The sequence below is a fragment of the Macaca mulatta genome, chromosome 19 (genome assembly GCF_049350105.2).
Source record: "Macaca mulatta isolate MMU2019108-1 chromosome 19, T2T-MMU8v2.0, whole genome shotgun sequence".
In the NCBI taxonomy this organism is placed as follows: Eukaryota; Metazoa; Chordata; class Mammalia; order Primates; family Cercopithecidae; genus Macaca; species Macaca mulatta.
Window position 1 is genome coordinate 5,912,731 of NC_133424.1, and position 15,832 is coordinate 5,928,562.

General features: G+C 57.8%; 1 protein-coding gene across 37 annotated transcripts in view; it reads left to right on the forward strand.

Moving 5' to 3' along the window:
* KDM4B (lysine demethylase 4B) overlaps positions 1-15,832 on the forward strand; it is a 183,979-nt gene that overhangs the window by 84,582 nt on the left and 83,565 nt on the right. The window contains exon 7 of one of the 37 annotated variants that reach the window (XR_013408562.1): positions 8,034-9,188. The gene's annotated coding sequence lies outside the window, so the exon portion shown is untranslated. 37 annotated transcript variants of the gene reach the window in all.

The following is a 15,832-nucleotide window of genomic DNA, read 5'->3' on the forward strand; positions in this document are numbered from 1 at the left end:
CCAGGAATCTGGTGGGTGATGGAGCCGTCCCAGGCAGCAGCCTGAAGGCCCATGGGGTAGCGCGCTGGTGCCTGGGACCCTGGTGTGGGTTTGTGCTGCTGCTGCTGGCGAGCCAACCACTGGGACTTCCAGCTTCTGAGCCCAGGACCTGGGGGGTCCTACCAGCAGTGGGGACCCAGGGGTCCCAGTCTACTGACCCTAAGGCACAGCCCCTGTCAGTGATCCGGGGCATTCCTCCCAGCCGCCTTGCTCTGGCTGGGCCGCCAGAGGTTGGGTGGCCGCTGAAATGGCTCCGGCAGAGATTGGTGTCCCCATGGGGATGGCAGTCCCCAGTTGCCAGAGCTGAGCACTGGTTTGAAATGGAGATTGCCTGGAGCCTGACAGCGTCACAGATTGGTTTTAATAACTCAGCTTCCCCACACTGCACCCCGTCACCAGAACAAGATGCAGGAGCGAGATAGTTGCTCCCTCCTTTCCTCTGCCACCCCAGGCCCAACCCTGGCTAGGGTGCCTAGGGACAGAGTTGCATTGGCAGCTCAGAACCACTGCAGTGCCCGGGGAGCTCAGACTGAGAAGACCCACCAGGCTGATGGGGGCAGCCCGATGTGTGCCTTGCTCCCAGGCAGGGGACCGCAGCCAGGTCTCTTCCCAGCCACACACACTGAGCCAGGATGCCAGAAATAGAAAAGGAGGAAGCGGTTTAGAACAGAGAGCTCCCACGGAGAGCAGATTGGATCCAGCAGGGAGGCAGAGGGACCCTGGTCATTAGAAAATGATAAGGTGTCAGGAGCCGAGGCAGCTTGCTCAGGACCTGGGTTCCTGCCCTCCAAGGCCTCAGCGCTTCCTCCCTGGCTCACTGAGACCCGCTGCAGTGGCCCCAGCCCATGGTCCCTGGGAGCTGTATCCTTGTAGAGATAGCCGTCTAGCCTGCATGAAGTTATCTGGGGAGTCTTTTGATGAGGGGGTATCCCCTCTCTGCAGAAGGAACCTCTTTTTGAGTGAAGACAGTTGTTACAAGCGAGGCCCCCAGGCCCAGTGCCCAGGCCAGCTGCTACCTCTGACTAGTAGTTACCACCAGCCCAGACCAGCCGCTACCCCCCAGCAGCTCTCAGCACCAGCCCAGGCCAGCAGCTACCCCCCAGCAGCGCTCAGCACCAGCCCAGGCCAGCAGCTACCCCCCAGCAGCGCTCAGCACCAGCCCAGGCCAGCAGCTACCCCCCAGCAGCGCTCAGCACCAGCCCAGGCCAGCAGCTACCCCCCAGCAGCGCTCAGCACCAGCCCAGGCCAGCAGCTACCCCCCAGCAGCGCTCAGCACCAGCCCAGGCCAGCAGCTACCCCCCAGCAGCGCTCAGCACCAGCCCAGGCCAGCAGCTACCCCCCAGCAGTGCTCAGCACCAGCCCAGGCCAGCAGCTACCCCCCAGCAGTGCTCAGCACCAGCCCAGGCCAGCAGCTACCCCCCAGCAGTGCTCAGCATCAGCCCAGGCCAGCAGCTACCCCCCAGCAGCGCTCAGCACCAGCCCAGGGACCCAGCATCCCGGCTGACTGGCCCTGGGTCCACATGGGTTGCCATGTGGCCAGGCACGCCTGGTGCCCAGCTTCCCTGTTTGAGGAACGTGGCCGTGGGCAGGCAGGAAGCTCCTTTGTGGTCACCTGTCCCGATCCTCTGCTTCTGATGGTGACTGTGGCCATAGCATCAGTGCAACGGTTCTTTATTTCTGTGTGTGCCTGACCACGTGCCTGGAAGTGTGTGTGAGTGGGTCTGAGTGACCAGCTCAGCTCTCCAGCTTTATTTTATTTTAGATGGAGTCCTGCTCTGTCATCCAGGCTGGAGTGCAGTGGTGTGATCACAGCTCACTGCAACCTCCACCTCCTGGGCTCAGGTGGTCCTCCTGCCTCAGCCTCCTAAGTAGCTGGGACCACAGGCACATGCCACCACAACTGGCAAATTTTTAAATTTTTTTGTAGAGACGGGGTCTCCGCATGTTGCCTGGGCTGGTCTGGAACTCCTGGGATCAAATAATGCTCCTGCCTCGGCCTCCCAAAGTATTGGGATTGCAGGTGTGAGCCCAACTCTTTCTCAGTTTTAAAACTGGAAGTCCCATATCTTGGAACCTGCTCAGATCCAGTGAACTGTGATGCTCAGTTCCCCGAGAGAGAGAGCAAGAAAGAAAGAAAATGTGTGTGTGTGTGTATGTGTGTGTATGTACACATGTGCATGTGTTAGAGAAACAAGGGTCTCCGGTCACATAGGTTGTCTGGGAGGGAGTCTGGCCCCCTGGAACTATGCCCAGAAGATGAGGCCTGGAATTCTGCTGCACAACTGAGAGCTGGACTAAGTGGGTAACACTTAGCTGCAAGAACCTGGGCCAGGAACTGAGCTGCCAGCACGGCATTGCAGCCATGCGGCCTGGAGCGTGGCGTGTGGTGCCGTGCTTGGATAAGTGGTCCAGGCCACAGCCAGGAGGGCCGGCACATGGGAGCTATGGATGGCAGCTGTGTTTTCCCTGGCCTGTTCCCCTCCCGGGCCCTCATCTTCGAGCCCTCTGCCTTGTTCTTGTCACCACCACTCTGTCAGCCTGACGCCATCAGCCCAGACCTGCTTATCAAGATTGGGGAGTGAATGGAGCACCAGAAGCTGGCTTTGGCGTTCAAAAAATTAACTCCTGATGCTGCAAAGACCTTTCAGCCTCACACTGGGGCGTCCACAGCGAGGCTGAGATTGCATCTGTGCGCCTGGCGCGTGGGGCACAGGTGCCGGAATCACAGCCCCTCCCGCTGGCCTGATCAGCCTCCTATCAACCTCACTCCTATTAAGCAATCACGCCCAATTTTGCCCCCAGGACAGGCAGGGCCCTCAGCTGTGTCTCGTGATGGTGTCCCCAAGGACTGGGAGAACACCTCTGGGCCAGGGTGACCGAGAAACCCAGGGCATATGAGGCCACTTGCTGGGGCTCCCACCATACTCATCAGTGGGATCTGTCCCAGCAGGCTGGCTCCTGGCTCTTGCTGAGAGCTGGCAGGGACAGATACAGAGACACTCGGTGTTTGTTCAGGGACGACAGAGCAATTTTCCTATCACCTTTTGCTGTGTGAAAATCGTACTCCAAGCCATGCTGCTGAGTCGGGGGACTTCCTGGTGTTCAGATGGTCAGTTGCCCATGGATTTGGGAAACTGGCTTCTTGGTGAGCAGAGGTGGTGGCCAGGATGGGGGCTGGGAGGGCACCCCGCAGCAGGCGAGTGTCGGGCGGTGGCCGTGGTGGGAGCTGGGAGGGCGCCCCGCAGCAGGCCAGTGTCGGGCGGTGGCCGTGGTGGGAGCTGGGAGGGCGCCCCGCAGCAGGCCAGTGTCGGGCGGTGGCCGTGGTGGGAGCTGGGAGGGCGCCCCGCAGCAGGCGAGGGTCGGGCGGTGGCCGTGGTGGGAGCTGGGACGGTGCCCCGCAGCAGGCCAGTGTCGGGCAGGTCCCTCCTCTCATTCTCATCCCAGGCTTGTGCTTGTGTTTTTCGTCACTTTTTGGTGAGGTATTCTCCCCCTTTCTGTCTCTTTAAATAGATCTTTATTAGACCTGTTTTCGAGTCACTGAAAAAGTGGGAAGGTAGTAAGCACAGAGTTCCCCACCAGGCTCCCTGTTAGGAGCGTGTTCTGTCAGTGTGGCACACTTGTGGTCATTGATGGGCCCACACCGATGCGCTATCAACTAAGATGCATGCTCCAGATTTCCTCTGTCTTCCCCCATTGTCTCTTCTGTCCCCTGTACCCATCCGGGTCCCACATGACGTTGTTCCGTCTCCGTAGGGCCCTGAGCTATGACAGTGTGTTTGATGCCCTGGACAGTGTTGAAGGGGGGCTGGCCAGGGGGTTTATAGAACGTCCCCTAATCCATATGTCCCCTAATCAGCATGTCTGATGTTTTTCTTTGTGGTTAGACTGGGGTGATGGGTTTTACAGAGGAAGACCACAGGGGTGAAGGGCCCTCTCATCACATCCTACCAAGGGTCAAAGGTGCAGCCGTCAGCTTGACGTCACTGCTGGTGTTGGCCCTGGTCCCCCGGCTTGGGTGTGGATGTTCAGTGGCTCCACTGCAGAGTGGCACTTTCCCCCCTTTCCATGCTGTCGTCTTTGAATGTTGGGCCCACCTGGATCATCTCCCTTTTTTTTTTTGAGACGGAGTCTCACTCTGTTGCCTAGGCTAGAGTGCCGTGGTATGATCTCGGCTCACCTCAACCTTCACCTCCCGGGTTCAGGTGATTCTCCTGCCTCAGCCTCGCGAGTAGCTGAGATTACAGGTGCGCGCCGCCACGTTTGGCTGATTTTTGTATTTTTAGGAGAGATGGGGTTTCACCATGTTGGCCAGGCTGGTCTCGAATTCCTGACCTCAGGTAATCTGCCCGCCTCGGCCTCCCAAAGTGCTGGGATTACAGACGTGTGTCACTGTGCCCGGCCACCTCTCTTTCTTAAGGTTAAGAAATGATGGGGACCTTTATCACATCTTCGAGGCCCTCACGGCAGCAGCATGAGGCATGTGTCACACGAGGAGTGTGGGAGCCCTGGGGCAGGGAGTCCTGGGGTATCTAGAGCTCTGCCTGTCCCAGGGCTTCCCTTTTGTAGGCATTCTTGCTGTGAAACATGATTTGGTACAGAAATGGATATAAAGTATGTAAGTACCGGATATATATATGCACGCGCATGTGTGTGCACGCGTTAGCAAATGACTCTACGGCTGCCCCCTGTCTACCCCAATGTCAGGACGGCCCCCATCTGTGCCTCCTTTTCCCAGCCCCCTCTGCATGCTGTAGTGGCGGCTTCCTCCCAGCTGTGCTGGCGGCGCCCTTGCCTCTCCCCTTTGCCAGGCCGCGTGTGCCTGTGGCCCGGGCAGTGAAGCTGTGTGTTGGCTGCATTGGAAGGTCTTACAAATGGGCTGATTTCCTTGCCTTTCTGGTCAGTGGTCTGTGTGTAAGATTCGTCCGGCTGTGTGTGGTGGCCGCACACTCATTGTCACGGCTGTGCGATTCCCCACTGTATGGCTGGACTTCAGTCGACTTTTCCATTCTGCCGTGGACGGACATTTGGACTGTTTCCAGCATAAGGCTTCTGCGAAAGACCTACCATCTCTTCACCTGCTGCTCATGTAAGAAATTCGTTTTGATCGTAAGCCTTGCTGTCCATAACTGTGGCTGAGGCTGCGTTTATCATGTTCTGTTCCTCATGCGGCAGCTTTGCCTGGAGTAACCCTTTGACTTGTGCCCCGGCTCCATGTCCTTGTTCGGACAAGGCACAGATTGAGGAGACGTCTGACCTGCCCTTGAAGCATTGCCCTGTGGGATCAGGAGGGCGGCAGGTCCTGGGAGTAGGTGCCAGGACGTTGTGCTGCCTAAGGACAGGGTGTGTCCCAGTTGGTGAGGGTGGCCTGGGTGAGGAAGGTCTGAGTGAGGAAGGACCCGTTTCTAATGGAGTCACCATATTAAGCCCTGCTTAGCCAGACTTGAAGGTGACAGTTTGTTGTGGGAGATGGAGATGGTGCAGGGATGCAGGGACTGAGGCCAGCGTGTGTGGTGTCCAAGGTCGCCCTGGGTGCTGCTGTGCAGGTGAGGGAAGAGGGATTGATGGGCTGCTTAGGGGGCCTTGTCTGAGGGCAGGGCCCACCACTTCTGCCCACACCTCATTGGCCAGCACCCAGTCACGTGGCCACACCTTGCATCAAGGGAGCCTGGGAAATGTAGTCTGACCACATGTCCAGCTGGGAAAGGGCGGGTAAGCCTTCTCTTTCCTGCCATGTGGGGGCTGGGTGCCCTGCAGGGTCTTAGCCAACAGGGTCTCGAGGTTGAAGAGATGGGTCTGCTTAAGCCCTGACGGAGTGCTTATGCCTGCTCAGGGCCCAGCATGAGCTGCGTCAGGAGCAGAAGCCATTGGGAAGGGCCTTTGGTGTGGCTGGGCAGCCAGACACCCCACGCCTAACCCCCAGAGCAGTGCCAGGCCTGGGAGCCCTTGGGATGGAGGCAAGGAGACCGGGGGTCTCTGAGGACTGAGGGAGGAGGGGAGCCTGGTGAGGGGAGGATGGATGACCAGCTCAGGAGCAGGGGCATGAGGTGGGCACAGAAGATTCCTAAGTAGGGGAGCTACTACTCTTGGCCATGTTCCAGGAGAATGGAGTGGTTGTGGGAGCGGGCTGTTGGGCCAGGGCCTGGGTGTGGTGGGAGCCGGGGCTGGCTCTGGACCTTGCAGGGGCCGCCTTAGCCTCACACTGTCTGACCAGCCCCTGCCCCATGTCGTGTGCTGAGTCTGAATGCGGCCCCTCACTCACCCACTGGCTTGGTCTGGCAGGAGCAGATGGCCTTCATTTTGGAGTCTTTTGTTCAAAGCAGGCGCTTCGGGTTGGAGTGGCAGTGCACACGCTGGCTCGTGTTGCTTGTGAGGCCGCAGGATTTTTGCTTTAGGGAGGCAGGAGCCAAACAAATCCGGCGCCTGCTTCTAGGCTGTGGCGTGCCAGGAGAGTCACCAGCATCCTGTCCCTGCCCACCACTTTAAGAAACTGTTAGTTCTGTTTGAAATGTCATCACTGGGCGTGAATTCCCATCTTCAGATAATCCCGCCAGGCACTGTTTGGATGAGGAGTTTATTCAGGCCGTGGGGGTCTGTGTGTGCCCACGGGTCCCTCCTACCGCAGCCGGTAAGGCTGGCCCTGACCCGGAGTCGCCCGCCCACCTGGTCTCCGTAGGCATCAGAGGTTTGGGTTCTGAGTGCAGGGCCTAGTTTCCATGGCAAATTTCTCTCCCTTCAGCAAGGCTGCTGCCGGCGGGGTTCAGCTCCCCAGAAGGGAGATGGCTGCAAATCTGCGGGAGGAGAGCGTTTTCGTTATCTTTGCTTAAAAATTGGGCAGCGCACGGCTTCCTCCCCTCCACACTCGCCAGCAGCAGGGGACAGAGCGCTGGCTGCGTTCTGATGAAACGGGGCGGGCGCAGGATGGGGCCGATGACAGCGATGCTAATGGCCCTCATTCAGCAGCCTCCTGCCGAGGGCTCCGGTCGCCTGCTCTCCCTGACCTGATTGCAAGCCGAGCAGACTTAACCTGTGCGTGAGCCAAACCACCTCGGAGGTCCAGAGCCCAGCCCTGGTCCCCAAGGCCCAGGGAGGGACCCGGTATCTTCCTGCGGCCTCTGCCTGTGGTGGGCACAGGCTGAGACTTAGGTCATAGGAACAGAAGTGTGTACTCCCATGGCCGTCGGCCTGTGTGTGAGACAGTTTCACTCCCGTGCTCTCCAAAGCTGGTCACATCGTTAAGCGCGCCATTTAGGATGCCCCAGACCATCTGGTTCTCCAGGGGCCTGGCTGTCACCGTGTTTCCTCATGAGGTTCAGTGGGTGCTGTGTGTCTGTGGATGCCGGTGGTGAAATAAATGTAAGCCTAGAGGTGTCAGAGCGTTTTAATAGATGGGAACCTCCGCAGCCTGCAGGTGTCCAGACCGCGCTCTGCACACAGACTCAGACTCCCACCAGGGCCTCACGCCCCGCTGCCTCTCCGGGACGCCTGCGTGTGGCTCACTCCTGCCATGGGCGCGTCGGCCCCGGTGCCCAGCTGGCCTTCTGCAGAGCTTGGTGCCAGAGCAGCTTCTCAAATTCTCTGCTGCCTCCTCCCCACAGCCTTTCAGGACCTCAGAGCTGCCACCAGTCCAGCACCTCCTTGGGCCAGTGTCGAGGCCCCATGGGGCTGGGCTCATGTGGGTGCTGATCTTGGCTGGGTGATCCCTCACTGCTCTGGACAAAAGGGAGCCATGGGCCGGGCGCGGTGGCTCATGCCTGTAATCCCAGCACTTTGGGAGGCCAAGGTGGGCGGATCGCCTGAGGTCGGAGTTTGAGACCAGCCTGACCAATGTGGTGAAACCCCGTCTCTACTATAAATACAAAACTTAGCTGGGCGTGGTGGTGGGCACCTGTAGTCCCAGCTACTCGGGAGGCTGAGGCAAGAGAATCACTTGAACCTGGGAGGTGGAGGTTGCAGTGAGCCGAGATTGCGCCACTGCACTCCAGCCTGGGCGACAGAGTGAGACTCCATCTCAACCAGACCCCACCCAGGTTGAGTAACGCTGGAGGAGGGCCGTGGGTCTGGGCATGGTGGGGGCTGCCTCCTGGTTGTTGATGAGCAGAAATTCAGGCCGGTTTGACAGCGGGCACTTGAGAGAGGTTGCTGTGTGTCAGTGGCCCTGTGTCCCTGGCACTGTGTCCAAACCTGACAGCCACCACTCTGTCGCTGGGCACCTGCCCTGCACGCCCTCCCCTGTGACGGGCACTCCCACAGCTTTCCTGGCAAGGCTGCAGGAAAAACATCGCAAACAACTCGCACATGACTTTGCATTTTTGGCCTTGTCATATAATAAAAGTGATTTGTGGGCCTAAAATAAATCAGGGCTGGGGATCAGATGCCTCCAATCCGGCCTTTAATTGCAGGCGCGACACGGCTTGCCTCGGGCAGTCTGCTCCTAATTAAAGTGGGCTGGTGGTGTGTGAAGTTTGCACGGTTCCTCGGGGTGCTGACCCAGCCCAGGTTCCTGAGGGCCAGTGTGGTGACACCTCGTGGCCTAGGAGAGCAGGGCGGGCCACCCACGGCCACCGTGCCAGGAATGAGGGCTTCTGGCTGGCCCTGCGAGAGCTGAGAGCTCTGTGTCTCCTCCCACCTGCGGCTCCGGTTTGTCTGGCATTCCTGTGGGCGGCTCTCCCCGTGCCAGGCTCCCCATCTTCCCTGAGCCAACGCTCCCAGGACTCTGTTGGTCTCCTGTGTGTCTCAATAAAAATGTCATTATTTGAAATCATTGACACTGCTGGTTTAAGATACCAAATTCCATCATCTATTGTCCCGTAAAACGATCCATTAAAGATAAAGCCGCTGCAGCTCAATAAGGCTGTTTCCTGGGAACAAGCCTCCCTGGTCCCTGGCAGATCCTATCTCCCGAGCAAGTGTTAGTATCTGTCACATAAAAGGGCCCCTGTGCTGGGGACAAATGAGGGAGGCGGCCTCTCCCCAGGACAAGGTTCCATGGAAGAGGATTTTTCCAGTAGAAGTAGGCAGGTTGGCTGATGCCTGTAATTCCAGAGGTTTGGGCAGCTGAGGCCGGAGGATTGCTTGAACCAGCCATTGGAGCTCGAGACCAGCCTGGGCAACGTTGCGAGACTCCATCTCTACAAAAAAAGAAGAAAAAATTGGGTGTGGTGGTGCACACCTGTCATCTTTCAGCTACATGGGAGGCTGAGGAGGGAGTATTGCTTGAGCCTGAGAATTTGAGGCTGTAGCAAAGACCCTGTCTCAAAAAAAAAAAAAAAAAAAAAAAAAAGGAAGGAAGAAATAGGGTAGCTTTCCATGAGACATTGGAGGAGTTCTGTCGTCACCTCAGGAGGAGCTGTGCAGCCCAGGCCTGGCTCCATTTCTGCAGCGCTGGTGTCTGGGGGAGCCCAGCAGAATGCCAGGGTTGGAGCCTTCCCCATGGGGCCTACACCTGCTCTGGGACTCCCATTTCTTCCGTGAGTCTTTGGGAAAGCGTCTCACTTTTCCTTTTCCCGCCCTCTGTCCGGTCCCCTGTGATCTCTCCCTCCCAGCAGGCTGGGGTTTGTGACAGCTCCTCTCCCTCTCTCTCAGCCGGGATATGGGACCTCAGTGTTCTTGGCAGTTCCCGGGCTGTCTGTGTGTCCTGGCCTGTGGATCCACTCCCTTGCCTGCGCAGGTGTTTTTTCTAACATCTTCATCTTGCCAGACTGATCTGTGGGGTGGTCACCTGTCCTGGGCGACCTGTCCTCCTGGGGTGGCCGTGGGTAGCATACCTTTCCTGCTTCTCGCGCCTGCGTGGTGAGCTCTGGCACCTGCCCTTCCTTCCGCCTGTCCCCATGCACTGTTGCAGGGGTGTGGAGGGGTTTTACCCAGGTGGGTGCCGGCTTCCCAGGTCAGAGCCTGTGAGTACAGCAGGTAAGCACGCTACCAGGTCTGTGTGTGGCCTTGTTTGTGGTGAAAATTCCTGCTCCTCCACCCTAGACGAGGGACAGGTTTACCCTAGTGGGTTTAGAGTGTTCTGTTAATGTTCTTTCTGCTGTAGAGGAAACCCTCTTTTTGTTTATTTATTTTTTTTAAATTCTGCCACCTTGCTGGGCTGTGTTTAATTCTATAGTTTTACCAGTTTGTTTGTTTGCTTAGATTTCCTAAGTAGAAACTTATGTTATAATTAAACTTTTTCTTTTTTTCTTTTTTTTTTTTTTAAAGAGACAAGGTCTCCCTCTGTTGCCCAGGCTGGAGTGCATGCAGTGGTGTAGTCATGGCTCACTGCAGCCTCAACCTCCTGGACTCAAGTGATCCTCCTGCCTCAGCGTCCTGAGGAGCTGGGAACACAGGCATGCACCATCACGCCTTGCTTAGATGTTTATATTATGATTTTAAGAAGTTTGGGCCGGGCGCAGTGGCTCAAGCCTGTAATCCCAGCACTTTGGGAGGCTGAGATGGGCGGATCACGAGGTCAGGAGATCAAGACCATCCTGGCTAACATGGTGAAACCCTGTCTCTACTAAAAAATACAAAAAACTAGGCGGGTGAGGTGGCGGGCGCCTGTAGTCCCAGCTACTCGGGAGGCTGAGGAAGGAGAATGGTGTGAACCCGGGAGGCAGAGCTTGCAGTGAGCTGAGATCCGGCCACTGCACTCCAGCCTGGGCGACAGAGCGAGACTCCATCTCAAAAAAAAAAAAGCTTTGTATTATCTCTTCTGCTTGTTAAACGGTTTGTCTTTTTCTTGATGTATCACATTGGCTAGTGTCTCTAATGCAGTGTGACGCGTGCTGTGATGATGGGCAGATTGTGTCCTCTCTTGCCTCGCCGTGAAGGTGATAGTGGGAGAGTCCCTGCTAGTCCTGGTTGCCTGAGAATTTTGTACCGAATGCTTTGGAATTTTCGATAGATATTCATTTTTGGAATGTCTTTGCAACCTTGGTGATAAACTCTTCTTGGTCTTGCCATAGCCTACTGTGCTTGACTCACTAATACTGTGTTTAGGATTTTTACATCCAGGTGGGACTGACTGACCATTTTCTTGTGTGTTCTTTGTTGGTGATAGGGTTTCCCATTCGTTCATTTATTCATCCATTGGGAAAATATGCGAGATGCAGAAAACGAGCTTGGTAACATCAGATCTTCCCTGCTGCTTGCCAGCCGTGTGTGTACATGAGCACTGTCCCTTCTGATTAAGGTCATTGGGTAGGATTCATTAAAACCACCTGGGCCTGGTGCCTTTTCCAGAGAGGACATCTGTGACCTGGTCTCCTCAGGGTTTCTGGTGGGGCCTATGTTAACTTGGTGGACACCCTGGACTCCACAACACTGAGGACACTCCGGAGAGCCAAGTGCGTCTGTGGCACTGAGCCCAGCACCTCAGGCAGGGAGTGTGGCTCGCTGGTCCTGTGTCCTCAGTGCGGCGGACAGGTCCTCAGTTTCCTGTGAACAGCTTTGTTTGAGTGTAATTTCCGTAGCATACATAGAAGGCGCTTGGAGAACTCGGCCGTTTCCGTGGACGGAGTTGACATGGCGCAGCACAGTGTCACCGCACAGTCCTGTGGGTCCTTGGCCTGGTCACTGCGCGGCTCTGAGGAGCAGAGCAGAGGAGCCGCCCTGGCCTGGCTCGTCTTCAGCTAGCTCCGGGACTGCATGTCGGCCGAGGGGCTCGCGTGGGTATGGGACTGAGACTGCAGCTCTCTGTTGGGTCTCACGGGAAGCCCACCCTGTAGCTGGCTTGTTCTCCTTCCCAGCCTGTGCCAGCCACAGGGCAGTGCGCCAGAGCCGTCCTGCTGGGTCACAGGCCAGGGCCACCATAGGGCTTTGTTGCAAGGGTGGTGATCGCCATGGCTTTTCTGTTCTGCTTGCCACTTGGGGTCCTGGGGGCGCCGCTGGCATTTGGATCTGCCGTGGCCTTCCTGGGCTTGCGTGGGCGGCTCACTCTGCCAGGTGGCCTCTGTCCAACCTGACACCTGGTCTCGGGTACTTGCAGCATGGTGTGCGCGGGCTCTACCTCCCTGGTTCTGTGTCTGTGACGATAGCACATTAAATGGTGAGGGCCCGTCTGCCCAGGCCTGTGCAGACACTGTGAAATTAACTTCCTCACCCTCTAGCATGCGTTGGGCTGCGCCGACATCTCTGAAGGGCTCCTGGTCGGACCCCTGCTCTTGGCACACGTACCTTGGCGGTGGGGGCGGGGAGAGCGGGGGGCAGGGAGGAGAGCGTTTTCATCCCTGGCACCTAGTTGCCGAGAGCCTCCGCTGGCAGGAGCTGTCAGGCTGGGCCATGGAATGGATTCCAAGTGCTGCTGTCACCTGGGAGAAAGGTGCACGAATCTTAAAAGAAAACCTTCCACTATGATGTCTCGTCTCCTGGTTCGGAGCCATCCACAGGGACCGAGCAAGATGGTACCAGGCAGGGGCCACTGCCAGAGGTGAGGGGCCACAGAGCCCTGACTTGAGAACCTCCAAGGAGCCCATTCCCCTTGCAGCAGGAGGGAGAGGGCACCGGGAGTTACCTGGTCGTTGCAGAAGGGCCGCCCAGGTAGGGAGCCTGGGGCAGCTGGCAGGTGTGGTGGCGACATGTGTGGCTGGCGCCAGCATTACATCCCTCATCTAGAGACTTTGCCCGATCTCAGGTTTCCTGCCTGGTCTGAGAGGCAGTGGCCCTGCTGGCATTGCCTGCCCATGGCTGGGAGAGGCAGAGGCTGTGAGGGGGGCAGGATATTGGACCCCCACCCCCTCTGCCTTGGGTTCCGAGGTTAGGTGCGGTGTGCTTCGGCCGTGGCAGGCAGGGTCCTTGGGGGTGCTGGGGCGTCAGCCAGGCAGGCAGTGCCCACAGGTGAAGCAGGCAGCCCCACCACGCAGCATCACCCAGCCCAGGAGGAGCCATAGCACCTGCTTCGCAGAGCCCAGGGAGGGCCACGCTTTTATGGAGCCAGATGGGGCTCTGTGAGATGGCACCCAGGGGTGGCCTGGGCCATGCGGCCCCAAGCCCGTCTGCTCACCGTTGTCGTAGCTAAGGGCTCCCGGGCAGGTCCCGGCTGCCCAGGATGGCCTGTGTTCCCTTTCCTGACACACTCATTTAATTTTTAACTCAAAGGCATTTGCTTATTTATTTTCATTGTTCTTGAAATAATTCTAAGCCATTAGAGGGGAAAATTATATTCAAAAATGCTGTTTCACACTTTATTTGTTTGATGATTTAGAGCGATAGAAAATAGCACATTTGCTGGCTTTTATAGTCTGATAATTATTCACATCCATCAAGCCATTCCGGGGGAATAAACAAAACACCAAGAAAATTACACTATTAATAGCATCCTCTGCAGCGGCCAGGAAGACTCTTTCCCGGGCCGGCGTGGCGGCGAGATGACAGCGGCCCGTTCCCTGGCTGGAGGTGAGCACCTGCCTGCAGAGAACGCCTTTGCTTTGATTCCCTGGCTCTGGCTCCAGCTCCGGCTCCAGCTCCGTCTCATGAGCTGCTCGCCATCCATCCCCTCCTCTGCAAGGCCGGGGGCTTCTGCTGGGGCCCATGGCAAAGCTTCGCCCACCCCCTCGCCAGGAGCCCCTGGGGAATTGCACAAGCAGAAGCAAGGCTGTCAGGGCCCCGGACAGCTCTGCCGCCTTCCCGGACAGGCTGGATCTCAGCACACTGGCTGAGCCTGGTGGGGCGTCCCCACCTTGTGGCCTCCGCACTGAAACAGGAACATGCGGCTCGCTGCTGCCCACGTCGGGGCCCGGTCCTTGCTGCAATCCTGACCTCCCGTGTGACCAGCGTCTTTGGACACTGGTCAGACTCGTGCACGTCAGGCCGCAGGGCTCAACCTCAATGGCTCTCTGCTTCTGAGTCCCAGCCCCTAAGAGGTGACCTGGCCCCCTCTTGTCTGTGGGTGGCTTTGAGGCTTTTAGCTTTGCCTTTTCTTGGGTGGCAGTAAGTGTAAGGTTGGTGACATTCACTACTCAAAGCACCTCAAAGAGTAAAAGAGAAACCTGGGAAGGCAGAGGGTCCGGGGGCTGCTCCCCTGCCCGTGCCTGCACACCCGCTTTCCCTGTGGCGGGGTGTCCTTCCTTCTGGAACTCGTGTCCTTGTTGGTGGGTCACTGTGCCGCCTCACATGTGTCTTCCCACGGGTCTAGGAGCTGGTATACTGCTGGGCCGTCATTTTGTTTGTTCACCATCGTGTGACCTTGTGTGTCTCGTGTCCCCAGCTCCAGGGGGGCCACATCCTGGTGTTTGTCTCTCCTATTGTTTTATTTTCTCACCCATGCTGCTTTGGCTTGCACATGACTGACTGTCCGAAAGGGCGTCCGATGCCTGGGTTTGTTTCTTGGCCTGCCAGTCACCACCACGTGTGGCTCTTACAGAGCTTGTGGAGCCCTCCGCGGCCAGCACCGGGCACCAGGAGTGGTTACCAGGTAGATGGCTCCAGAGCCCAGGCTGGAGATGCGGAGCTGAGTTTCTTTGACTTTGTGGTTTACCATCTTTCAGAAGGGCTGTGTAGAGCGTTCTAGAACAGAGGGAATGGGTGCGGGGCAGGCAGGCAGGGCTTTGAGAACACGGAGATGGAGACCCCGCGGGGGGTGCTGTGGACAGAGGTGCAGAGAAATGGCGATGCCTGGGTCCTAGGTCCTGGGTCCCATGTCCCGGCCGATGTGAGTCCTCAGAGGGGCACTTGCTTATTGCATTTGCCCCGATTTAAAACCAAATTCCTCCAGGAAAGGCCAGGGGCCTGCGGTGGGGGCACCTGAGGCACCTGTACAGGCCGCCCCCGCTCCCGAAGGTTCCCCTGGCAGCCTCCTCAACGGCACTGTCTTCAGCCCCCACCCAGACACCCCAAGGCGCCTGCTCCGTGCTCGGAGAGCTTAGCTTGATGGAAGAATCCTCACTGCACTGAGCTGAGTCTCCCATCCCCTTAACATTTCTGACTCTGCCCTCTGAAGCCCTGTGGCCTGTTCTGCCTTGCACAGACCCACCAGGTTCCAGGAGTTGCTCTTACTGGTTCCTTTGTCTTGACCTCTGCAGCTTCTTCCAGCAATCCCTGTGCGCTGGGCCACAGACCCTCTGCACCCTGCCCCTGGCTTAGGGAGAGCTGATGGCTGCAGAGGGCCAGCCACCCACAGCCCCAGTCCTGGGGATGTGCTCTGAAGATACCAGAAAGGAGGGACACGTGCACTGACCTGGCCTCCAGGGCTCTAGCGGGTGAGAGGTGGCCAGCCCTTGCGGGGGCCCGGGGAGGTTGGTGGAGTCAGAGGACAGAGGCTGGTGTGGGGGCCTTTGTGTCAGCAGGAGGTGGTGCTGGCATGGGGGAGGGCGGGGAGGGAGGGAATGCTGGGGGCTTGTGGGCAGGGCCCGTGCAGGACATGGAGCCGGTAGCATCTCAGAGCTGGACGGAAGAGGAAGGCTCGGAGCAGACCCACCTGGGGACCAGTGGCCCCTGCACGGGAGCCGGAGGGCCTGGGCAGCCGTCTGTCCAGAAAGCATGCAAGAGCCCCGTGCTGCCCGGGCACACTGGGCTGTCGTGTCCAGAAGGAGACCTCTTGGGGTCGCAGGCAGGCAAAGCTGATTGATTTTGGCCACGAAGTTTGGCCTTGCGACGGGAACCGAGCTCCCAGGAAGCGAGACAAACTGCCTCCCCGTGTGGGTGGCCGATAAGCCTGACTTGGTTTTACAGCCCGAGAAGTTGCTCACTGATAGCCAGACAGATGCTCCCCTGCCTCGAGCTTTAGTGAACAAACATTTCCAACCCAAATAGCTGCTTTTGCCTGTTTGTTTTTTCCTCCAGAGCCAAGGCCAAATGTCAGGGATGCCCCAGCATGGCC